This window comes from Hylobates moloch, unplaced genomic scaffold (assembly GCF_009828535.3).
Source record: "Hylobates moloch isolate HMO894 unplaced genomic scaffold, HMol_V3 SCAFFOLD_3, whole genome shotgun sequence".
Lineage (NCBI taxonomy): Eukaryota > Metazoa > Chordata > Mammalia > Primates > Hylobatidae > Hylobates > Hylobates moloch.
Window position 1 is genome coordinate 64,804,304 of NW_026652278.1, and position 26,638 is coordinate 64,830,941.

The window sequence follows — 26,638 nt, forward strand, 5'->3', positions numbered from 1 at the left end:
CTCCTCCTCCTCCTCCTCCTCCTCCTCCTCCACACTTGTCTGCCTCATACCCCAGCCTTGCTTGATTTATTTACCTGCAAGTTAGAAACTGGGAGAGAACTAACTTGGAGCTTTTTTGGTCTGGGAAAGAAAATCCAAACCATGCTTCTCTAGGGCCTCCTGACCTGGCTAAGCTCCATGGAGGGAACCCTGGCCATGAGGGATCCAAGCACCGCTCTGGTTTCCCAGAGGCCTGTGGATGACTCTCATCTGGCGGTGAACCTCAGATGGCGGTGAGTGGACCTCAGATAGGGGTAGGTCTCACTCTGGCTGGGGCCTGCCCGGAGTGGCTAATGGATACTGACAAGGTTCGCGGGGTGAGCTTCCCATGCCAGGAAAGACTCTGGGGATTCTTTTAAGCTTTCTTGATAGGTAGGGAATTCTGGGACCTGCTTGGAATTCTTATTCAGCCTCCCCCAAACCCCTCCGGCTCAGGGCCCTCCAGGGCTTGCAGTTCTCCATCACTTCTGCTTTGCGCAAAAGCAGACAGGGCGAGGAGCGCGCGGTGGCTGGGGGCAGCCGCCTTCTTGAGGGATGCAAGGACTTCCCGCAGTCCTCTTCCAGCCAGAAGTCCAGGGCCGGAGGTCAAGGGGTCTTAGGGGATTAGAGATTGAGGATCCATGCCCTCTGTCTCAGCTGCAGGGGACGCATAGACCCCTCTCCAAAGTTAATTCCTGTGCCTTTGGCTGCGGAGGCGCAGGCGGTAATGACTCCGTGCGCACCGGCAGTGTTTGTGAAATGGCTCTTCCCGCAGAGAGCAGAGTCTGTTCCTGTAGCTCCTGGTCATCCAACGCCCCTAAGACCTCCAGGACTCCCGCATCCCTACACCCCCTGAGACCTAAGTTCCCCTGGAGGCTGAGGAGGTCCCGGAGAGAGGCGGTAGCCAGAGTCCTGGAGACCGCGGGCACATTGGAAAAGAAGGAAGGCAGCGGCCAGCCTTCCTGCCTTCCTGTCGGCTGGGGTAGTTTTAGCATTGCCTGGGGGCTCTTTGAGAATTGTGCAGGGAGGGAGGGGGGCCACGGGAAGCTGAATAGCTAATGGCTTGCCAGAGGAGGGGGATTCTTTCTCTCGCCTTCAGCTCAGCAGTGAAAGAGGGGAAGACAAAAATCTGGCGAGCGAGCTGCCCGGGCCGAGACTGGCCACTTCAAACAGCCCTTCAAACAAAAGGAGACGACGAAAAGAAAGCCCCACCTGTCTCCAGTGTTTGCTAAAATAATAATAAATAGATTTCGTTTAATAAATAATTACAAGAGATTGTAAAGTGGAGTGCTTTGGAAAACATCTACCGCGGGAGTCCGTGCAGCCAGCCGTCACCTGCTCCTAAGGCGAACAACTTTATTGTTAAGCCACCCCCCAACTAGTTCGCCCTGATAAACTCTCCCTCATTTTCACAATGATTGTTTACTCATAGTTAGCACAATATTACCTTTGCCGTGATAAATCCGGAGGGGGGAGACCTGGCCCCTGGCCCCTGGACACACCTGTCCCAGAAGCTGACACATGGATTTGGCACCAAGCAGGCCTCCTCGCGGGGGCCCTGCCCCCGTGTACATTGGCCCAATTGCCACTCATTTATAACAGGTTGGCTGCAAGTCCTATCTCGGTCCTATTTGTCTTCTTTTATTGAAAGCATATGGTCTCCAGGGGCTCACCAGACCCATATTTCATCTGCCAGGAGCTGGAGCGCTTCCGCAGGCTGGTGCTGCCCAGAGCGCAGCTCCCCACCCAACGGCTGCTGCGCCAGCTGAGGGGATGGTGGAGGCAGGGTGGGGAGAGATAAGACGGGCTCCTCACCCACTTTCGGAGAGAAGCCGTTCCCTCAGAGACTCCCCCTCCCCAGGCTCAGGGACCTCGTGCGCTCTTGAAAGGGTGGCCGGTTCTTTTTCTTGGGTAGGTGACAGGGCGCCATATGCCACCCCCCAGTGCGCACGAGGGAGCTCCGGCCCAGGGAGTCTTCGAACAAAGGGAAGAGAGGGCCCGGGCGCTCAGGAGAGCCCGAGGTCTTTATTTCCAGATCCCCCCTCCCTGCTCAGGGCCGCCTCCCCTAGGCGTCCGCAGCTCGCGCGCGGCGCCTGGAAACAAAGTGTCCACATTATCCCCGCCGGCGGCGGAGACCGTCAATGCGTGAAAAGGTGCATTGCGCACCAAGACACCTGTTGAAGCGGCGCCTCTTCTCAGCGCCCCTCTCTGCTCTGTGCTCGGTCAGGAGCGGCGCAGGGAGCGGGGGGGTGGGAGGAGGGAGAGACACTGTGATTTGTGGCGACATATGTTGAGCTGATCGTTGTGTACTCTTCACAGGGACACATGCACCCTCGCTCCCATACACACCCCGCGAGAAGGAGCAGCTGCTCTCCTCACCTTCTCCCAACATAATACCTGGGCCAGGCGCTTTGGCCTCGCCTTTTGAGAGTTTAGCTCTCCTCCACCCCCCCTGTCTTCCACCCCCACCCACCGCCCCAATCTTAGCAGCTTCGCTGCAGGACTTTATTGTCAAATTTAACAAATGCACATTTGTTCCCAGCGCCTGGCCCCAATACACACACACGTACAAACACGCAGGCATCCACAGAAAACGCGACTGATGACACAGATGCGGAGCGCGAGATGCCCATATGTCCGGCTCTGCGTCCATCCCTGCTGAGGAAACGAACAGGCTGTGTGACTTTCCCTCCCCAGGAAGAGATAAACAACGGAACCCGGCGGGGGAGGGGAGGCCACCTCCAGGCGGCTCCAGTTTGGAGCTCTTGCCCTTTGGCGCGGTGCGCCACCGCACAGTGCTGGCAACCAGGAGAGCGCAGGGCAGCGGAGGAAGAGAGTGGCCAAAAGGCTGGCTGGGACAGGGGCCCCTGGACGGAGCGGAGAGGGTTGGAAAGTCTGGGGGTGCTCGCTGGGCATCGCCTGACCCTTGGGCTCTTGAACTCTCGGATGGTGAAGACTCTCCCGTCCTCCTGGGATTCCCAGGAGTTGGCGTCCACCTGAGGCGCACTAGGGGCGGGCGGGTACACCGGGAGGATTCTGCTTGGCAGCTTCTCCAGCCTGCTTGTCTCCTTAGCAGGTTGCATGCAAGTTTCCAGATGCGAGCCTCGGTGACAAAACTTGATGGGAAGAGCAGTAGATTGCATGAGGATTGGGGGTGGGGTGGAGGAGGCGGCCTGGCTCTGCCGCTACTCCTGTGCCACTGTAAGCATACCTTTCCTCTGGGCCTGTTTCTCCTCTGTTAAAGGAGAGATCTGTGAGGGAAATACTCGGTAGATTCCCCTTCAACTTTGCAAAGTTTGTAAATTTTGGACGTCAGTGGGCCTTCTGCTGTGAATGGAGGAAACCCAGAGAGAGTGTCACTCCCCTTCCCCAAATAATCACACACACACACACACACACACACACACACAATTTCCTTGGGTCTGAGTTTCTGGCCAATTGGCCTTTCACCAGCAATTGAAGGGCTGGGGGCAATGATGGTAGTGGGGAAAGATAGGTTTGGCACTGGGAGTTTAGAAAGCCATCCTCTGCCACCTCCATCTTTTAACTCTTGGGGCACAAGTAACTCTTGGGCCATTGTGACACTCAGCAACAGGTCAGGCATGCTTGCTGACAGCAGGCTTTCAGACCTTCCTGTCTTCAGGTGCTGGGATGGAGCTGGGGAGCTGGTTTGTGGGTGTGTGGCTACTGAGCTCCTTTCTCCTCCAGGCCTGTTTCTGGAAAAACCGAAAGTGTGCCCCACCCACCATCTGTGTGAGCTTGGATGCTCTTCTTATTCCCTAGAGGGGCAGCCTCCCTCAGCCATACACATATTGTTTTTACTTTCTGTGTGTGAATTGATTTCACTGAATGCGGTACTTACACTCCCCATATCCACCGGCCTAGGGCAGGGGACATTTTCATTTGGGAATTCCTCTGTAGAAGTCAGGCTTGAGATGGCAGATGAGCTCTCTGCCTGGCTGGTCCTCTTTTCCCCAACCCTGGTGCCTCCTCCGACGCCCATGGTGATTCTCTTTAGGCAGCAGCAGTAAGAACCAAAGGGTTTCTGAATTGCTGGTTTGGGGTGAGAGTGGGAGGAATCTATCCACCTCAGTTCTTTAGGTCACCATGGATGAGATACTCACCCACACCTCCAGCTCCAGTTATCAGGTTGGGAAGGCAGGAAGGGGAGAGGGGTGGTAGGTGAGGAGAGTCCAGAATTATTTCAAGATTAATGCAGTGGAAAGGCAATAGAATGCGAGGCAGTGCCGTTTTCCATGCAGTACTTAGTTACACTCATGTTTATGTAGAATTTTGAAGGTGGTGCATCACCCTCTCACACACTCACGTAATCTGCAAGGGAGCCAGAAATATATTTTTATTGTTTATTTTGTGTATTTAGTTTTTCTTTCCAACTTTTATTTTAGATTCAAGGGGTACATGTGCAGGTTTGTTACATGGGTAAATTGTGTGTCTCAGGGGCTTGGTGTACAGATAACTCTGTCACCCAGGTAATCAGCATAATACCTAAGAGGTAGTTTTTCAATCTTTGTCCTCTCCCCACCCTCTACCCTCAAATAAGCCCTAGTGCCTATTGTTCCCTTCCTCGTGTCCATGTGTACTCAGTTTTTAGCACCCACTTAAAAGTAAGGACATGCAGTATTTGGTTTTCTGTTCCTGCATTAATTTGCTTAGGACAATGGCCTCCAGCTCCATCCACGTTCCTGCAAAAGGCATGAGGTCATTTTTTATAGCTGTGTAGTATTCCATGGTGTATATGTACCACATTTTCTTCATCTAGTCCACCGTTGAGGGGTACTTAGGTTGATTCCGTGTCTTCGCTATTGTGAATAGTGCTGCGATGAACATACGCATGTGCCTTTGTGGTAGAATGACTTGTATTGCTTTGGGTACACACCCTGTAATGGGACTGCTGGGTCAAATGGTAGTTCTGTTTTAAGTTCTTTGAGAACTCTCCAGACTGTTTCCCACAGCAGTGGAACTAATTTACATTGCTACCAGCAGTGTGTGAGCATTCTTTTCTCTGTGACCTTGCCAGTATCTGTTATTTTTTTGACTCAGAAAGGGATTTTTATTTTTTATTTTTGAGACAGTTTCACTTCATCACCTAGGCTGGAGTGCAACGGTGAGATCTTGGCTCGCTGCAACCTCTGCCTCCCGGGTTCAAGTGCTGGGATTACAGGCCACTGTGCCTGGCCAGAAAGGGATTTTTAAATTTCCATTTTCTACCAGAGCACACTGAGTCTCAAGGTCACAGAGCCACGACTGAAACTCAGCTTCCATTGTGTCCACTCCAGCTAGCTGGCAGAGAATCCTCCTTTTGTCATCCTGCTGCCCCCCTACCCACTGCCCACACTCCGGATTTACACTCTGTCACCCTTTGGAGCTCTTCAGAGGTGGGCTAGTCCCAGTAGGGGCTTTGCGGGGGACAAGGAATTAAAGGGTTTGGGAGCAATAAATAATAGAGACTTATCCTTTCTCTCCCCGTGGTGTCCTCACCTCCCCTTACTCTCTGCCAGGGCTGAAGGGGCAGGGCCAGCCTTGCACGACATAGAGAGTGAGGTAGAAATTTTAGTGAAACTTATTACATTTTGTGCCCTGTGCACCCCATCTGCCCCACTCCAGTCTCAGCCCTGCTGTGGGTAAAAGAATCCTAATGTTCCTCCTTCTTTAGACTTTAAAGAAGGTGGTCTCAAGTTTTTTGATTATGTAGCCCTATCAGAATACTATTTTGGGCATATCCTTCAAAATATGTTAGCTATTCATGATTCTTACTATATTTAATGTACAATATAAAACATAAGCAAAGTTTGATTTATTTATAAATTACAGATGTACTTCTGTGCCAGGAAATATAAAGTAGTGGAGAAGAGGATGGGGTTTTGACCCAGACAGCCTGGGTTCCAATTTGGACTTCTCCACCTAGTAGCTGCATCACCTTCGTCTGTTGGCTCAGGCTCTCTGAGGCACCTTCATTTTTTCACCTATAAAAGGGCCAATTTAATAGGTACCTACCTCTAGGCCTTAAATGACCTAATGTACCTACCTCTAGGCCTTAAATGACCTAATTTGTGTAAAGTGATCAGCAACAGCAGGTAGTGTGTTCAATCATGTATAAACAAATATGATATGCACGTTATAAAATATATCCCTAAGAGGCCAGGTGCAGTGGCTCATTCCTGTAATCCCAGCACTTTGGGAGGCCGAGGCAGGTGGATCACTTGAGGTCAGGAATTCAAGACCAGCCTGACCAATGTGGTGAAACCTTGTCTCTACTAAAAATAAAAAAGTTGGCTGGGCATGGTGGTGCATGCTTGTAATCCCAGCTACTTAGAAGGCTGAGGCAGCTACTTGGGAGGCTGGGGCAGGAGGATTGCTTGGACCTGGGAGGCAGAGGTTGCAGTGAGCCAAGATCACACCACTGCACTCCAGTCTGGGCGACAGAGCCAGACTCCACCTCAAAAAAAAAAAAATATATATATATATATATATACATATACATTTATCCCTAAGAAATTTATGCTCAGGAAATAAAATAAGTGTAACTAGAAGTTTTACTATGTGGCTGTTCCTGTGCTGCCCACTGTCATGCAGCCCACTTCAGAGCCTGCAAACTTAAGCAACCCCTCTAACAGTGTCATCCATGGTTATGACGTAGGTTTATATTTGGGTGGCATTTTCTCACCCTTTGTTTCTTATCAAATCAGTGAGGTAGCATCATGAGAGATCAGCCTGCCATTTTGCAGATGAGGAAACTGAGGCTTCAGAGGGGTGATGTGACTCACCCAGGGGCACTCATTTGTATAATATCATGGAGTGGGAATAAGAATAGGTCTTCTGACCTCAAGTCCACCCTGGCTCTGTGTTACACTGTGGGTCCCACTTGTGAGCTTGTTGGAAAACCAACCCAGCGTAGGCTCCTTGCTGAACAACTACTAAAGAAGGAGGTGCAGGCCTTATGAATGAGGCCAGCTGGGGGTGTGTGCCCGTGGCTTAGTCATTCTTTTCCACCAGAAACCAGAGCAGGCTTGGAGGCTCCCTGGCATGCGACCTTATTTGGTGGGTGGGGTACACTTTGCAGATGCTGGTGCAGAAGGCAGCACTTTTTTGCAGAGCTTCTAGTCTGCACAGGAAACTACAAATCAAATTCCTGTCAATAAAATTACCCAGACACCAAGATGGCCCACATCAATTAGGCACACCTTACCTCTGTCCCATAAACGTTTATGAAGGATCATTATGACAGTGTGGTGGCCAGCTGTTCCTCTTAGAGATTAGACCCAGGGGAAGTGGTTTGAATCAGAAAAGCAGGGATTTGGGCTATTTATGACCATGTCTTTCCTAGCAGATAAACACTGAGAGTCCTCTTCGGATGAAATGGAATCATCTCTGTCAGGACCTCCTATTCTCTGGCCTGGAACAGCTGTACAGACTGCACAGGAGGGCCTGTCTTCTCCCATGACTTCATCCCCAAGAATTATAGAAACCTTGTGTGCCTGCAAGCCCAGAGTAGGCCCTCTTGTAACCCAGAAGTCTGAAAATTTAAGAAATGCCCCCAGTGACTTTGATATGAAGGCAGAGTTGAGGCCAGGCCATAGATGAGTAGATTATAAACTTTTGATAGAGCTACTACAGGCAAAGCTGCAGGAACCAAGGCTGGCAGGAAGAGTACTGGGGCTCTTGATCCTAACTCCAGCTCCGTGGAACTGGAGACTGCTTCTCTGTTAAGTGAAGAGGCAGCATAAGGAGTGATCAAGAGCACCAACTCCAATCAGGCAGGTGGGTTTGAATCCAGGCTATGTATGAATCTTATTCTCTTGCGATGTTGGACAAATTAATTTCTCTGGCCCCAATTCTTTTATTAATAACATGGAGAAAATAATAGTACTCATTCCTAGGGTTGTTCTAGGATTAAATGAGCTAATACATGAATAAGACTTAGAATGATGCTTAGCTCATGGGAAGGGCAATGCTTTATTGAGGGTTACTATGTGCTGGCTACTGGGTCAGTGATAGGGATGAGCAAAACATCCATAGTCCCTTACAGTGCAACAGTTAGTCTGCTTGTGGAATCAGACATTAACAAAGTAATCATACACGTAGATGATGACACTCTGATGACAGCTATGAGTGAAAAGCTTTAGGGTGCAATGAGAGCTTACAGTAGGAGGATGCAGGGGTCAGGAAAGGTGCTCTAGAAAGGGGATTAACTTACATAAATGCCTGAAGCAGGAAGGATCATGGCACATTTGGTAAAGTAAAATGGCTTTGTGTAGGGGGCACGGAGAACAAGAGAGAGAGGTTCACGATGAAGCTGGATATGCTGGTAGCACTGGGTCCTGCAGAGTTTTGTGAGTATTTACTCTGAGAGCAACAGGAACATGACATGGTTTTGAGCTGGGGATGACATGTTCATAATGAACATTTATGAAGAGACCAGTGTGTATGTGAAGAGCAGGTTGGCATGAACAGAGGGGAAGCCAAAAGGCGTAGCTTCCCAGGTGAGAGAGGATGGGGCCTGACCAGGGTAAGGACAATGGGAATGGAGAGAAGTGGGTGGATTGATGTGCAAGAGGGAGAGTGGGCAAGTCTGGTGATAGAATATAAGGCATTAGGGAGGGGATAGTACAAATGGTGCCTGTGGAGGCTAAGGCAACTTCATCTTGGATGCTAATCCACCATGCTGATTTCTGATTAATCCCAGTTCTGGGAATGCCTCTAAGATTTCTACTTTCACATACTTACTGTAAATCCTGCCCTTAAGTCAAAACAACCTTGATGTTATGATAAACAGATACTCACCATAAATTCTGCCCTTAGGCAACTTCCGTATGGTGTATAAGCCCTGGTCTGGGATAACAGTACAGGGATCTACCATCTCATCTCATGGCTGGCCAAGATGGGCTTCTGTTCATAAGTACCCATTAAATGTTTCTGAGAAACTGGATGTGTCAGCTTCTTTCTTTGGTCCCTCAGCTTCCTCAGCCTTTGTGGGTAGGTTTGCATGGACCCGCTCACTGCAGATCAGTGCCTTTCAATGAGATGGAGGTCTCTGGAAGACACATGTTTGGCACCTTTGAGACATTCAAGTGGAGATTTTGAGTGGACTGTTGGCTACACAGTTCTTGGTGGAGGTCTGGGCTGAGGACATACATTTGTGCGCCATTTGGGTATAGTTAGCGTTTGGGTGTAGATGAGATGGCTTGTGGAAAGTGCATGGAATGAAACAAGAAGGGCCTAGGGATGAGTCTCAGGTACTCCACCCTCTAAAGGCAGAAGAGAGGAGTAGGAGCTGGGTAAGGGGACTAAGAGGGAGTGGACAGAAAGGGAGGAGGACAACCAGGGGGCTATGCTGTCTCAAAGGCCAAGGGAAGGATCCCTTAATTCTACCTGGAGCAAGTTATCATGTACAAATGAGCCTGAAAGACAGTTGAATGTTTCATATAGGTGTAAGAAAGACTTGGCATTACAAATGTGTTGCTGAATACGTGTTTTAAAAGCAGTAGAGAGCTCTGCAAATGTATGAGATGTAGACTACTACATACCTGGGGTTGGGGGTGAGAACCTAAAGTGCAAGGCAGGGAGACTATATCAAATTCATCCTTGAATTTGTTTTTTAGTCGGTCCTTAATGGTCCATTCTTTATGCCCTAGGGGATAGCACAAGGGTATTAAAGTATGGAAAGAGCAGATAAGAGGAAAAAATGAAGACATGAGGCGATGGTCCTGAAATACTAAAATGTGAAGTTTGCTTCAATGCTGTGTCTTAGGGAAAAAGCTGTCTCCACTTTTGCAGAGGCCTTCCTAGGCATCCCAGCTCCAACATGAATCTTCTGTCTTAGAATACTCACACTGCATTGTGCGGGATCAAGGGGCCCATTTCATAGTAAAGGAGGTAAAGAAGCAGACACAGGATCATGGGATCTACTGGTCATTTCACATATGGCACTGTTAAGAAATTGCTGGCCTGACAGAGCCTTGGAATGAATGAAGGTACCACTGAGTCAGAAAGGATCTTCCAGAACACTTTTATAGACTCTAAATCAACACACTTTATATGGCATTGTGTACTCAGTAGAGTAGAACACCTAAGTCCAGCAATCAAAAGTTTGGAAGTTTAGTAGCTCCACTTTCCATCACTGAGTCTTAATGACCTTCTTGGGGAATTTGGCTGCCTGTCTCCACCACTCTGGGCATGGAGACTTTATGACTCCAAAGGGGCAATGCTCTACCAAAAGATAAAGCTAGGGAAGATGTCTACTGAACTACAAGTTAAGGCTGTAATATTAGTAGGTCAAGCTCTCTGAAGCAAGAAGTTGAGTCACTATCTTGGCATGAGTAATTGATCTTGATCCCCAGAATGGTGTAGGACTGCTGCTACACAGTGTAGGCAGGGAGTGGTACTAGGTTTGCTACCCAGATGATCCACCTGGGAGCATCATAGAACTCCCTTGCCCAATTTTGGTGGTAAATAAGCTAGTGCAATGGCCACAGGTGAGCATAGCATAGTGACGACAGCTCAGACTTCCCAGGGATGAGGATTTGGGTCATGCCATCAGGTAAGCCACTATGACCAGCAGAGATGCTATCCATGGGTGAAGGAAATCTAGAATGGATAAAAAAAGAGAGAGAGCTTATGTGTGTTGGTTGGGGTCTGAGACCAAATACAGCAGGGGGTATTGTTTTCTTCTAGGTGGTGCCTTCATTTTCCAAGTTTTTCCCCAGGAAAGAAAGCCTTCCAGAATTCTAGAGAAATTGCACTCTGAACTTATACAAAGATGTGAATCCAAGATTTGAATGCACAAGGGGGAGGACTGTAGTGGATGCTATGATGCTCCACCCTTCATTTGGTAATGAAGGACTTACTTCCTGATATGGTTTGGCTGTGTCCCCACCCAAAATCTCATCTTGAGTTGTAATCCCCCAATCTCCATAATCCCCACATATGAAAGGAGAGAACATGTAGAGGTCATTGCATGGGGGGGGATGGTTTCCCTCATGCTGTTCTCATGATAGTGAGTGAATTCTCACGAGATCTGATGGTTTTATAAGTGTTTGGTAATTCCTCTTGCATTCATTCTCCCTCCTGCTGCCTTGTGAAGAAGGTGCCTTGCTTCCCCTTCACCTTCCGCCATGATTGTAAGTTTCCTGAGGCCTCCCCAGCCATTTGGAGCTGTGGATCAATTAAACATTTTTCCTTTCTAAATTACCTTGTCTCAAGCAGTTCTTTATAGCAGTGTGAGAACAGACTAATACCCTCCCCCAGATGCAAGGAGTGCCTTCAGCTCTCAGTCCTCTTCAGACGTGGCCTTACCCTAATATAGTTGCCTGACTCAAGGTCATGCCCCTTTCTTGGGGCAGCCTGCATATGATGACTAGTCAACGTAGGGTATACAAGTTCATCCCTGTCACTCCAATTTGGAATAACATCAAGGGCCATCCTAGCTTCAAACCTCCCCTCCAGTAAACTGAGTCCTCTGTTGAGACAACGTCTCAGCCCAACTTCTCCCTCTTCCCAGTCCTGCTTTCTTTCTTTCCTTTACCACTTGTGGGTGTTGATCCTAAGAGAATTCTCTCCTAAATTTCCTGCACAGTAATCTCTACCTCAGTTTGCTTGCTGGAGAAATTGACTTGAGAAGCTGCTTTACAGATTTAGTGTTTTGGAGATAATAACAGAACCACAGAGCTCTTAGAGCTGGAAGAAATCATAAGAATTATCTAGTAATGGCTCAACCATCCGTCTTATAAAGGAAGACCCCAAAGTTCAAGACAGGACTGCAACTTTCCCAAAGTTAGAGGATAGGTCTAATCACTCCCTACTAATCACTAGGCTTAGGTTGTAAGTGGGTTGGTTTACTGTTTTAACCTACTATGACTCCTTTGAAATCTTGGTTTAATACGTGAGCCAGGAAACCATGGCCTAGCATCTGTTTCCTTATAGAAAGTTTTATTGAAATACAACTATGCTCATTCATTTAGGATCTATGATAAAAGAGTTCAGTAGTCACACCAGAGAGACCATATGGCCTCTGGTACTCTGGTACTTGACATATCTACCAATTCACGCTTTATAAAAAAAGTTCCCTGACCACTGTTCTAACAGATGAATGGTCAAGGTCATAAAGAAAACAGAAAGTACTCTAGGTGCTTCAGCTGAAAGAATTTAACACAGGGAATTGGTCAAGCAGGTGCTGGAAGTTGGAAAAAGCAAAAAGGTTACACCAAGGAGACACAGAGTAATAACTACAGAAAGCAGTTGCAACCTCTAAGCTGGGGGAACAAAGGGAAGGTTCAGACTATTAGAACCTAGAATCTTGGAGCTTCTGTGAAGCCAGAGCTCAGACCCATGATGAGGTCATCGTCAGCTAATGCTGATGCCAATAAAGGGGTTCGATGAGGCTGGTGCTGAGGTTGCCAAAGGAAGTGGGAAACTTCTTATCCGGAATAAATTTCTGGCCATGCTGACAAGGCCATGCTGACAGGAAATACCAGCAAACAGAGAAAAGCAAGTCCCTTCTCACCCCTTGCTGCCTCCCAGTCTCCCTCTAGTGTCCCCTATGCGGTCAAAACTTTACAGGAAGTCAGCAGGCAAAGCAATTAGCAAAACAAAGGCTGGGGTTTGCATGGCCAGTCCCAGCAGAGCAGAGTATAGAAGGAGCTGAGGAACAAAAGTGCAATTACCTGCCCCATGGGCAAGATTAACATTAGAGCCATCAGTTAGTTGATGTCTCAAGCTTTTCCCAGGACTGGCATTGAAGAAGCAGGAGCAGAGTCCCTGGAAAGATAAGTCTATGCCCTGTAGATTTGTTCTGCACAGGCCCTAGATGTTCTCTCCTATTCAGGGGTGAGTTCCAGGAAAAATAGCCTAATGATCGTAATTGAGTCAAGGAAGTGCTTTGGGCCTGTTAGGACAAGCCTATGTCCTAGTAGAGAAACATTCTCCTCTACTCCAGGAGAAGTCTTGCTAGATGCATCTGCTTTCTTTATAGCTCAGATTAGTCTTATAAGTGAGTCTCGTTAGCTCTGATTTGTCTGACTGGGGTTGTGTGACCATCTCTGAATCAATCTCTAGGGCAGAGGAATGAGATGCTTTGAAGGCTCAGCCTGGGTCTGATGCTCTGTCCCTAAAATACTTTGTATGAGGGTTGGGGGTGGTAGTGGAAAATGAGGGGTCCATTTCACCTGAAATTCATGGACTCATAATGGGGAAGGAGTGCCCCTAAAATCAAATCACAAATGTCCTCTGCCAGAGGGGACTGCCTGTGGCCTAATGGAGGTGTGAACATTATGTGGTGAGAACCCAGTGAGGACCAGGCTGGGAAGACAGCTCAGATCACAAGTTCTGCTGGCAGCTGGGCAGCTGGCAGCATGTAGGTTATAATAGGTTGCAGCCAGAAAGTCCAGGTGGGCCTGGCTGACCCAGAGTTCAGACAGACTCATAATGGTAAAGCAGCTAATTGGGCAATCTGAATGTCAGGCAAAATTTAGGATTGGGGTGGAGCTAGGTGGCCGTGTGTGTGTGTGTGTGTGTGTGTGTGTGTGAGTGAGACTAGAGCTGAGATGGAGTCTGGGGTGGAGGAGCAAGACAGGATCCCAGTCTTCAGGATGACTTTGTGGAAAGGTGAACCTCAGCGTGGTACAAGGGGAAGGGATGCTGACCTGGTAGCCCAGATGTCAGACTTGAGTACACTTGGTGAATCAGCTGGTGGCCATTCGAAGAAGGATTATAGGATGAGGAAGAGGAGCCAGACTAGGAGCAGAAGGCCCTCCAGAGTTGGGGTAGAAAGAAAACATGGCTGGATTTTCATGAGCTGCACTGGGTGTGCTGTAATGTAAGTGGCCAGCTGTAATGTAAGTGGCTGGCTATAATGCTGGCTGTTAACTGTACAGCTAGCGCTATTGGTTGAATAAAAAGGCTAATAGTTTCAATGATTACTAATATAGGGATAAGTGGGATAGGTGTGCCTTGTAGTAGGAAGTGGGCTAAGGAAGCCTTAGTTTTAAAATGAAAGCCGGTAATTACTGTTCCTGCCCACAGAAGAATAGCTATTCCTAAATTTATTGACAGTTGAGTAGGTGGTGTGAATGAGTGGGGTAGAAGACCTAGAAGTTTAGTTGAGCCGATAAAAAGAATAAGGGAAATTAATATAAGGGATCAGGTTCATCCCTTGATATTATGTATTGTTATTATTTGTTTCAATACAAGTTGAAATAGTCACTGTTGAATGAAAGTCAGTCGATTTTTTACTAAGCAGTTAGGGATGGGGAATAAAATAATTAAGGTCACTATGGGTAGGCCTAGAATTGTTGGGGTAATGAAAGAAGTGAATACATTTTCGTTCATTTTAGTTCTCAAGGGGTTTCGTGTTTTTGTGTTTCAAATGTTTTTAGTGCAGGGTTCATAGGATAAATAAATTTTGAGATTTTTAATTGAAATAAGATAAATTAAGTTATGATCGTAGATAGAATAGTAATAAATCATGTGGATGTATCTAATTGGGGCATCTCACTGTAGGGGAATTTAAAATCCTCAGTTTTTAACTTTAAAGGTTAATGCTAATTAGCTTTACAGTGATATTATAGAATAGATGCTGATCAGCTTTCGAAATATTTTAGGGGAACTAATTCGAGAACAATGGATATGAAGCTGTGGTTGGATCCGCAGATTTCTGAGCACTGGCTGTAGTAAAGGCCTGGTCATGTGGATGTTAAGGTTGCTTGATTTAAGTGCCTAGGGACTGCATTTGTTTTGAGACCCAGTGATGGGGCCGCTCATGAGTGTAAAATATCTTCTGATGAAATTAGTATGCAAATGGGGATTTCTACTGGGAGAACTACTCAATTACCAACTTCAAGGAGTCATAGTTCCCCTGGTTTTAGGTCTGTCGTAGGGATCATGTAGTTATCAAAGCTTAAGCCTTTGTAATCTGTGTGCTCATAACTTTAGTGTCATTGATGTCCTATGGTTTTGACAGTGAGAGAGGGGTTATTGATTTCATCCATCATATATAGGCTGCATAGAGATGGGAGGGTGATTAAGATTAGGATAATAGCGGGTAAGGTAGCTCATACAGCTACTTCTTGGGCATCTGTAGTGCTAGTACGCATTAGTTTTGTTGTTAATATGAGGGAAATAATATAGAGAACTAGGGAGCTGACCGGGAAAATGATTATGAGAGTGTGATCATGAAAATGGAGTAGTTCTTCTATAATAGGAGATGTAGCATCTTGGAGACCTAGTTGAAATGGATCAGCCGTGAAGATATATAGGATTCTAAACTATAAGTTTGACAAAGTTATGTAATCGTTTTACTAATATTCATGGAGAAAGTCATAGAGGTTATAAAGGTGGCTTGAAACCAGTTTTGGGGGTTTGATTCCTTCCTTTCTCGCTTAGGCTTTTATGTAGGCTGGCTCTTCAAATGTATGATAGGGTGGTGGGCAGCCATAAAGTCACTCTTAGTTTGTAGTTGGGAGTTCGACTATTAGTACTTCTCGTTTTGAAGCAAAAGCTTCTCAGATTATGAAGATTATTAGTATTCCTGCTGTTAGTGAGATAAATGAGCCTATGGATGAGATAATATTTCATGCAGTATATGCATCAGGGTAATCAGCTTATCGTTGAGACATTCCTGACAGTCTGAGAAAGTGTTGTGGGACAAAAGTTAGGTTTACGCCTACAAATGTAATAGTAAAGTGAATTTTGGCTCAGGTTTGGTTAAGTGTATAACCTGAAAACAGGGAATCCATGGACGAAGCCTCCTGTAATGGCAAATACTGCTCCTATTGATAAAATGTAGTGGAAATGTGCTACAATATAATATATCGTATGGAACAATGTCTAATATGAGTTGGCTAATACAGTAACAGTTAACCCTCTTACTGTAAAAAGGAAAATGAACCCTAGTGCTCAGAGCATTGCAGGGGATCATTTGATGTTACCACCATGCAGTGTGCCTAATTAGCTAAAGACTTTGACACCAGTGGGAATAGCAATAATTATGGTGGCAGATGTGAAGTATGCTTGGGTATCAACATCTATGTGCACTGGAAATATGTGATAGGCTCAGACGATAAACCCTAGGAATGCAATAGACATTATGGCTCATACTATGCCCATATAACCTAATGGTTCTTTTTTCCTGGAGTAGTAAGTTACAATATGGGAAATTATTCCAAAACCTGGTAGAATAAGGATATAGACTTCTGGATGACCAAAAAATCAGAACAAGTGTTGATATAAGAGAGTGTCACCTCCACCAGCAGGGTCAAAGAAAGTGGAGGTTGTGGTCAGTTAATAGCATGGTGATGCCAGCAGCTAGAACTGAAAGAGATAAAAGTAATAGGGCTACTGTGATAAGGATTGATCAAATGAAGAGGGGTGTTTGATATTGAGATATACCTGGGGGTTTTATGTTAATAATTGTGGTAATGAAATTAATAGCACCTAGAATAGGGGATACACCTGCTAAGTGGAGTGAAAAAATGGTCGAGTCAACAGAGGCTCCTGCATGTTCCAGGTTCTCTGCTAAGGGAGGGTAGACCGTTCAGCCGGTCTTGGCACCTGACTATTGAGGATGCAAGTAGGAGTAGAAAAGATGGGAGAAGAAGTCAGAAGCTTATATTATTTATCCAGGGAAACGCCATGTCTGGCACACTAATCATTAGGGGGACTAGTCAGTTTGCTGAAACCCCTGATTATAATGGGCATAACTATGAAGAAAATGATAACAAATGTGTGGGTAGTGACAATAACATTATAAGTCTCCTGATAGGGTCCCCATCTCCTGATAGGGTCCCTGGTTGACCCAGTTCTGCTTGGATTAGAAGACTTAAGGCAGTATTTACTATCCCATCTCAGGCATCAAACAGTAAATATAATGTTCTGATGTCTTTATGGTTAGTTGAAAATAGTCAAAGACAGATGAACATAGGTATAAGGGTAAAATGGCTGAGCAAGCATTGGACTGTTAATCTAAAGACAGATGTTGAGCCCTCTTTTTACCATGAGGTGATATTTCATGTTGACTTGCAAATTCAAAGGAACAGCTTCAATACTGCCTGGGCTTCTCCTGCCTTTTCCCCCCTCAACAGCAGAAGAAGTAGATTGAAGCCAGTTGATTAGCTGTTAACTAAATTTTCATGGGTTTAGGTCCCACCAATCTAGCAAGGGCTTAGCTTAAGTAAAGCAATTGATTTGCATACAATTGATGTAGGACAGAGTCTTGCAGTCCTTAAAATTTATTTACGGAAATTAAGTATAGTCTACCTACTAAGGGCTTTGAAGGCTCTTGGTCTAATTTAACCTAAATTTCTAGGTTATAGCTAGGAATAGTGGGGAGATGGGTAGGAGGAGAGCAGAGGAGCTCAATGATCTCAAATGACCTCAAATGATCCACCTGCCTTGGCCTTCCAAAGTGCTGGGATTACAGGCATGAGCCACCGCGCCCAGCCACAGTATATGTTTTGTATTCTTGAATTATCATTTTATCTTTATATTATTAGATGTAGGGAATAGTGCTAGTGAAGTAGAGTAGGTTACGCACATATAAAAGTACAGATTGAATAGGGCTATAGTGGCTAAAATAGTGGGTATAATAAAGCTATCGTTTTTTGTAAATTCTTGAATAACAGTCCATTTGCATAGGAACCCCGTTAATGGGGGTAAGTCTCCTAAGGATAACAGGATAAGTAGGATTATGGATATTAGTCACGGTAACTTATTTCAGGTGTGGGATAGTGATAGAGTTGTAGTGCTTATGCTTGAACTAAGTATTATAAATATAGCTACCATCAGGATAAGATAAGTAATTAGGTTTAGGATAATAATGTTTGGGTTATATGCTAAGATTGCAATTATTCAGCCTATGTGAGCAATTGATGAGTAGACTACGATTTTTCACAGTTGTGTTTAGTTGAGCCCTCCTCAGCCACCTAATAGAATAGACAACATTGTGGCCGCTAGTAAAATGTTTGGGTTTATCAAGGAGAAAATTTGAAATATAATGGAAATAGGGGCTAGTTTTTGTCACGTGACATTTTGTCTCAGATGTCAATGAGATTCCTTTAGTTACTTCTGGGACTCAAAAGTGGAAAGGAGATATGCCTAATTTTATTGTTAAGGCCATTATTATTAAGGATGCTGCTAGATTGATTGAGTTTATGATTGTTCATCATCAGGAGTATGGTATATTGGTAATGATCCTTATTATCAGGATTATGGATGCAGGTGTTTGTGTAAGGAAATACTTGGTAGCTGCTTCTGTGGAGTGGGGGCTTGTTTTAAAATTAAAATCGGGATAATGGCTCATATATTTACCTCTAGGCCAATTCAGATGAGAAGTCAGTGTGAGCCTGTTATTGTGATGAGAATCCCTATAAGGATAATGAAAGATGGCTGGGCATGTTGGCTCACACCTGTAATCCCAGCACTTTGGGAGGCCAAGGTGGGTGGATCACCTGAGGTCAGAAGTTCAAGACCAGCCTGGCCAACATGGCAAAACCCTGTCTCTACTAAAAATACAAAAATTAGCTGGGCATGATGGCACAGGCCTGTAATCCCAGGTACTCGGGAGGCTGAGGTGGGAGAATCACTTGAGCCAGGAGGTGGAGGCTGAAGTGAACCAAAATCGTGCCACTGCACTCCAGCCTGGGTGACAGAGTAAGAGTCCATCCTAAAAAAAAGGGAGAGAGAGAAAAGAGAGGACAGGAGATAGAGATAGAGAGATAGAGAGAGATAGAGAGAGAGAGAGAGAAAGAACAGTTTCAGGAAGCTGTGGGACAATTACGAAAGATCCAACATTTGTATCACTGGAGTCCTGAAGAGAAAGGAAAGAGAGTGGAGTTTAAAGAATATTCAAAGAAATAATGTCTGAAAACTCCACAAGTTTGCTGAAAGACCCACAGATACAAGAAACTAGGCTAACCCCAAATTGAGTAAACCTAAAGAAATCTATGCCAAGACACATTATAATTAAACTTCTGAAAACTAAAAACAAAGAAAAAATTCTGGAAAGAAGCCAGAGAGAAATGACACATTAACCGATAGGACAGCACCAATTCTAAATAAAACAGGTTTCTTATCTGAAATGTGGAGGCCAGAAAAAAGCGGCAAAACTCTTTTCGAGTGCTGAAAGAAAATATTCAAATAGGCCAGGTATGGTGGCTCATGTCTGTAATCCCAGCACTTTGGGAGGCCAAAGTGGGTAGGTCACTTTGAGCCCAAGAGTTAGAGACCAGGCTGGGCAACATGGCAAAACCCCGTCTCTACCAAAAGAAATACAAAAATTAGCCAGGCATGGTGGTGCATTCCTGTTGTTCCAGCTACTTGGGAGTCTGAGGTAGGAGGATCACTTGAGCCTGGTAGGCAGAGGTTGCAGTGAGCCAAGATCGCACCACTGCACTCCAGTGTATGTGACAGAGCGACTTTGTCTCAAAACAACAAGGACAACAACAATAACAAACGAACCAACAAAAAAACTAAACTCAAACATAATTTCTATGTCCAGTGATGAAGGACAAAGGAAAACAAAAAGATTTGTCACGAGAAGATAAATACTTATCTAAATAGTCCTATTATAATTAAAGAAATCGAATTCATAGGTAAAAGCTACTGAAAAATAACTCTTCAGGCTCAGATAGTTTCAATAAAGAATTCTGCCAAACATTTAAAGAAGTAATACTAATTTTGTACAATATTTTCCAGAAAATAAGAGGAAACACTTCCAATCTCACCTTATGAAGTCAGCATTACTCTGATACTGAAATAAGACAAAGAGTACAAAACAAAAATAAAAACAAAAACAAACTACAAACCAATATTGGTCATGACTTAGACAGAAAAGTCCTCAAAAATATATTAGCAAATCAAATCCATCAATGTATAAAAATAATTATATACCATGGCCTTGTATGCAAGATTTCTTCAATATTCCAAAATCAATCATGTAATTCACCATATCAACAGACTAAAGGAGAAAAATTATATGATAATATCAATTGAGACAGAAAAAGTATTTGATAAAATGCAATACCCAATAATGATAATCAACTCTTAGCAAATTAAGGCAGAAGGGAACTTCCTTAAGTTAAAACAGGACATGTATGAATGTCTTTCTAAAGGTGAAAGACTTAATGGTAAAAGACACAGTGGTGGCAGACTAAATGCTTTCTATATAAGATTGGAAATGAGGCAAGGATGTATGTTCCCATCACTCTTATTCAACATAGTACTGAAAGTTCTAGCCACTACAGTAAGGCAAGGGGGAAAAAGCCATATAAATTGGAAAGAAAGAAATAAAATTGTTCTTATTTGCAAATAATATAATTGTCTACATAGAAAAACTCAAGAAATGGAGAAGGGATTCAAGAAGGCTTACTAGGTGCATCTAGTACTCGCCTCTTCCACAGAGAGGAACCAGAATAGCATGTAGATAGTCACACTTGGAATAGATCATCTAAAAGAGGATACTGGAATTCAACAGAGAAGTGGTGGGAAGCATAAAAAGCAAGGAAGAGGAGGGAAGTCAGGCAATCTACTCTGCTGGGGTTGTCTAGGAGCCCGGAGAGGCTCCCTGATCTGGGGAACAAGTATGTGAGAGACCCATAATGGTCCACATCCCTGCCACTGACTCTTACAGTACTAGCCATGGGAGAGCCATTTGATTCTCCTGGGCCCTGAGAAACATAAGGGAGCTGCCTGGAGACTGCCCAACATTAAACCAGAGAAAGAGCTCACAGTGAGTCCCATAAACCTCTGAGTCCTAAGCAGCACCAGCACAGCGCCATTTTGAAAGCCCAGCTCCCACCAGACTGCATCCTGCCTTGGGGCTCAACAGCCCCTGCATCTCTACATCCCTGGAGCCCTTTTGACATTGCCCACACACAGCCATCACCAGGGCTGAGGCAGAAGCCACTGGCAGCAACTCTGACCTCACCCCCATGCCAGCAGGGGTGTGGCTGTGCATTTTCATATGCTCTGAGGACAAACTCCACTGTCTCCAACTGCTGCTGCTGAAGGTTGCTGTGGGGCTGATATGGTTTGGATCTATGTCCCCGCCCAAATCTCATGTCAAATTGTAATCCCCAATGTTGGAGGTGGGGCCTAGTGGGAGGTGATTGGATTATGGGGACAGTTTCTCATGAATGGTTTAATACCATCCTCTTTGTACTGTTAGTTGTAATAGTGAGTGAGTTCTCATGAGATCTGGTTGTTTAAAAGTGTGAGCACCTCCCCACCCCCTTTCTTGCTCCTGCTCCCACCATGTGAAATGCCTTGCTCCCCTTTGCCTCTGCCATGATTGGAAGCTTCCTGAGGCCTCACCAGAAGCAGAAGCCACTATGCCTCCTGTACAGCCTGCAGAACCATGAGCCAATTAATCCTTTTGTATTTGTAAATTACCCAGTTTCAGATATTTCTTTATAGCAGTGCAAGAATTGACTAATACAGGTACAAGCAAAGTGTGTGCCCCCCACCACCTGCCTATAGCTTCTCCCACTGAAAGCAACACTGCCCTTCTCAGTAGCAGGGCCACGGCACAGCCACTGCTGCCCCTACCCAAGCATTCCACAAGCAGCCTGGGGGCCATCCTACCCCTGCCTACCATAATCAGTGCCTGCATGCACCACGGGGGCATTTGAGGAAAGAGCCACTTGGCCTAGCTATGAACCCTGGTCCCCTCCCAGTACACAAGCACACCATCCAGGGGCCTGGGTATTTCCCAGCTCAGTCAACCACCACTGTCACCTAAGCACCCCTCCCAGGATCTGAGGTTGGGCCCACCCACCTTGCTGCTACCACCACAGCTGGCACCCACATGTATGTACCACTGGGAGGTCAGGAGACTTGCCTGCCCAGCTCATTGCAGCCACTGCCAACACCAGCATAGACTGTCTGTGTCTGAGAGTTGTCCCAACAATGCTACTGCCATTGCTTATACCATGCCTGCAGCCCAGGAGCTAGAGAACCTGCCCACCCATACAATCCACTGCTGCCATTCCTGACACCCAAGCAAGTCACTTGAAGGCCCAAGAATCAGCCTTCCTGGAACATGAACACCAGTGACAGCATATGCCATTCTGGGGCCCAAGGGCAGGCACACTTAGCCTACTGCTGCCAGTACTGCGGCCTAAAGACTGGCCCACCTGGTGTCCCAGTCCCCAGCAAAATTGCACCACAGCCTCCACTAATAACTACACCCTTCACCATTGAGGAAATCATAAATGCCACTGATGTTGTTTACAGCCAAATAAATCATATAGAAACTCCAACAATGCATCTACCCAAAAATCAAAACCAAAGTGCTCTACCCAACCAACACCATGGATACATGTTCAGGAAACAGTCTTCCTCTATGAAAGCCAATTTTAAAAAATTGGAAGAAGCAACTGTTACACCAGATATACAGATATCAGGGTAAGGACACACAAAAAAACATGAAAAAGCAAGGATATATGACACCTCCAAAGGAATACAATAATTCTTCAGCAATATATCCCAATGAAAAATAAATTTATGAAATTCCAAAAAAGACTTCAAAATATTGATATTAAAGAAGCTTATTGAGATACAAGGAAATACTGAAAAACAATACAAAGAAACGAGAAAAACAATTTAGGATATGAATTAGAAATGTATTAAAGAGATAAATATCATAAAAAAAAACCAAACAGTAATTCTGGAACTGAAAAATTCACTGAATGAAGTACAAACACATTTGAAAGCTTTCACAATACACTAGGTCAAGCAGAGAAAGAATCTCAGACTTTAAAGACAGGTCTTTTGAATTAACCCAGTCTGACACAAATAAAGAAAGTAAGAATAAAAAGGAATGAGCAAAGCCTATGGAGCACCATAAAGTGAGCAAGTATTCAAATTTTTGATGTCCCAGAAGGTGAAAAGAAAATGAAAGAGTTAGAAAATGTATTTAACGAAATTATAGATGACAACTTCCCAAGTCTAGCAAGAGACTTAGACATCCAAATACAACAGTGAAAGTATATGGAAAAAATGCTCAGCATAACTAATCATCAGGGAAATGCAAATCAAAATCACAATGAGATCATCTTCCCCCAATTAGAATGGCTGTTATCGGAAAGATAAGAAATATTGCATATTCTCACATACATGTGGGAGCTAAAGAAGTTGATCTCATGGAGGTAGACAGTAGAACGATAGATACTAGAGGCTGGGAAGGGTGTGAGGGTGAAATGGGGGGGATGAAGAGAGGTTGGTCATAGGTACAAACAGATGGTTTGATAGATGGTATAAATTCTAATGTTTGATATCAGAGTATGGTGTCTATAGTTAGCAACAATGTATTATGTATTTTATATTTCAAACTAGCTAGAAGAGAGAACTTGAAATGATACCAATGCAAAGAAATACTCAAGACGATGGATACCCCAATACCCTGACTTGATCATTATACATCCTATACATGTAACAAAATATTACATGTAACTTATAAATATTTAAAATATTATGTATCAAAATGAAATTAATTTATACTAAAAATTAAAAATGAAAATCTGAAAATCTACAAAAAAAACCTTCTGAGAACCAATAAGTTTGGCAAGGTTGCAGAATATAAGATAAACATACACAAATTAATTGTATTTCTATATACTCACAATGTCTATGTGGACAGTAAAATTAAAAATATAATACCATTTATAATCACTCCAGGAAAAAAAATCATGTAGGCATCAATCTAACAAAACACATACAGAACTTTTGTATACTGAAAACTACACAATGTTGATTAAAAAATCAAAGTATTAATAATTCTGAATACATGGAGAAACACACCATGTTTATGAATGGGAAGATTCAACATAGTAAAGATGTTAATTCTGTCCAAATTGATATACAGGTTTAACACAATTCCTATTAAAATCCCAGCAAAATTTTTTGTACATATAGACAAAATTGTTCTAGAATTTATACAGAAAGGCAAAGGAACTAGAATGGCAAAACAATTTTGGAAAAAAACAGTAGCTAAATCAATTAAGCCTATTTTATTTTGAGACATTATATTGCTATAGTAATCAAGGATGTGTAGAGGAATAGACACATAGACCAATGGAACAGAATAGAGAGCCCAGAAACGACCCACACAAATATGCCTAACTGAATTTTTTTTTTTTTTTTGAGACAGGGTGATAGGCTGGAGTGCAGTGGCATGATCTCGGCTCACTGCAACCTCTGTCTCCTGGGCTCAAACGAGCCTCCCACCTCAGCCTCCTGAGTAGCTGGGACTATAGGTATATGCCACCATGCCCAGCTAATTTTTGTGTTTTTAGTAGAGATGAGATTTTGCCATGTTCCCCATGCTGCTCTCAAATTCCTAGGCTCAAGTGATCTGCCTGCCTCGACCTCCCAAAGTGCTGGGATTGCAGGCATGAGCCACCACTCCTAGCTTGAACAGATTTTTAAAAATAAAGGTACAAATGCAATTAAATGAAGAAAAGGTAGCCATTTCCACAAGTGGTGTTGAAGCAAGTGGATGTTCACAGGAAAAAGGAAAGGAAAGAAAAGAAACTCATGACTTATGCAGAAATTAAATCAACAGATTCTAGACTTAAATGTAAATATAACATTATAAAGCTTGTAGAAAAAATTATAAAAATTCTTCAGGATGTAGGGATAAAGAGCTTTCAGGCCTGGTGCCAAAAGCAAGACCTATAAGAGAAAAAAATGGAGAAATTGGACTTCATCAGAATTCAAAACCTGTTCTCTGTCAAAGACTCTGCTAAAAGGATGAAAAGACAAGATATGGAGTGGGGAAAGTACTTGCAAAGCCTATATCCAACAGAGGACTAATATCTGGAATATATACAGAACTCTCAAAACTTAACAGTAAAAACCCAAACAATTCAATTAGAAAATGAAGACTTAGATTCACACAAAAACTTGTACATGAGTCTTTATAATAGCTTTGTTCCTAATAGCCAAAACTGGAAACAGCACAGTTGTCATATAATGGATAAATGGTTAAACTGTGGTATGTTCATACCATGAAATACTACTTAGCAGTGAAAAGGAATAAACTATTGATAGGCACGACAACCTAAATGAATTTGCATAGAATTATACTGGGTACAAAAGCCAACTCCAAATGGTTACATACTATATGATTCCATTTATATCATACTCTTGCAATAGCAAAATTATAGAAATGGAAAACAGATTCATGGTTGACAAGGATTAAAGATGAGCTATGGCTATAAAAAGGCAATATGAGAAGCACTGTGGTGATGAAAGTTTTCTTTATCCTGATGATGTCAATGTCAGTATTCTGGTGATATTGTACTGTAGTTCTGCAAAATGTTACCACTGGAAGAAACTGGGTAAAGAGTGTAATGGATTGCTATGTATTATTTCTTAAAATAAAATATAGATATAAAGTTATCTTAAAATGTAAAACTTAATTTAAAAACACGACATCTGCTTGAATTTCTAGGGAACCAGCAAGGTAGTTATGGTAAACTGTAAGATGACTACAAATTCATCCTATGCATATCCTTCTACAGTGTGACATAGCTGTACCTGCCACTGAGAGATGCATCTCTTGAAGTGAGATGAAGAGTTTATTTCTCTGTCTCTTGAAATGAATGTGAGCCAGGTGCAGTAGCTTGCACCTGTAATCCCAGCACTTTGGGAGGCTCAGTTGGGAGGATTGCTTGAGGCAAGGAGTTTGAGATCAGCCTGGGTGACAGAGCAAGACCCAATTTTTACAATTTAAAAAAAAAATTAAAAAAAAGAAACTGATGTGTATTGACCAACGGGACATGAACAAATACAATTCAAGCATAAGTTTTAAAAGCACTTTTTCAGAAACAAGGAAAGGATGTCCTGTCTCACCACTGCTTTTCAACATCATACCGGAAGTCCTAGCTAATGCAATAAGAAAAGGAAAAAAGGTGTACAGATTATGAATTAAGAAAGAAAACTCCTTGTTGCCTATGACTTGATCATTTATGTGGAAAATCTGAAAGAACTGACCAAAAAACCCCTTCTGGAAATAATAAGCCATTATAGCTAGGTTGTAGGATACAAGGTCAATATACAAAATTCAATCACTCTCCTATATACCAGCAATGAACAAGTGGAATTTAAAATTAAAAACACAACATCAAGTACATTAGCATCCCCCAAAATAAAATACTCAGGTGTAAATCTAACAAAATATGTATAAGAGCTATATGAGGAAAACTACAAAACTCTTGTGAAAGAAATCAAACAAGAACTAAATAAATTGAGAGATATCCCATGTTCATGGATAGGAAGACTCAATATTATCAAGATATCAGCTCTTCCCAAATTGATTCAACACAATCTCAATGTAAATCCCAGCAAGTTGTTTTGTGGTTACTGACAAACTGATTCTAAAGTTTACATGGGTAGGCAAAAGACTCAGAATAGCCAACACAATATTGAAGGGGAATTAAAAAGTTCAAGGACTAACATTACCTGACTCCAAGACTTACTATAAAACTACAGTAATCAAGACAGTGGTATTGGTGAAAGAATAGACAAGTAGATCAGTGAAATAGAATAAAGAGTGCAGAAATAGACCCACATAAATATAATCAACTGATCTTTGACAAAAGAGAAAAAG

The 26,638-nt window shown here is 43.8% G+C and overlaps 1 pseudogene; it reads right to left on the reverse strand.

Annotated features, from left to right (window-relative positions):
- Positions 1-13,821: 13,821 nt before the first annotated feature.
- LOC116810348 (ATP synthase subunit a-like) lies at positions 13,822-14,361 on the reverse strand (annotated as a pseudogene).
- Between the last annotated feature and the right edge of the window lie 12,277 nt (positions 14,362-26,638).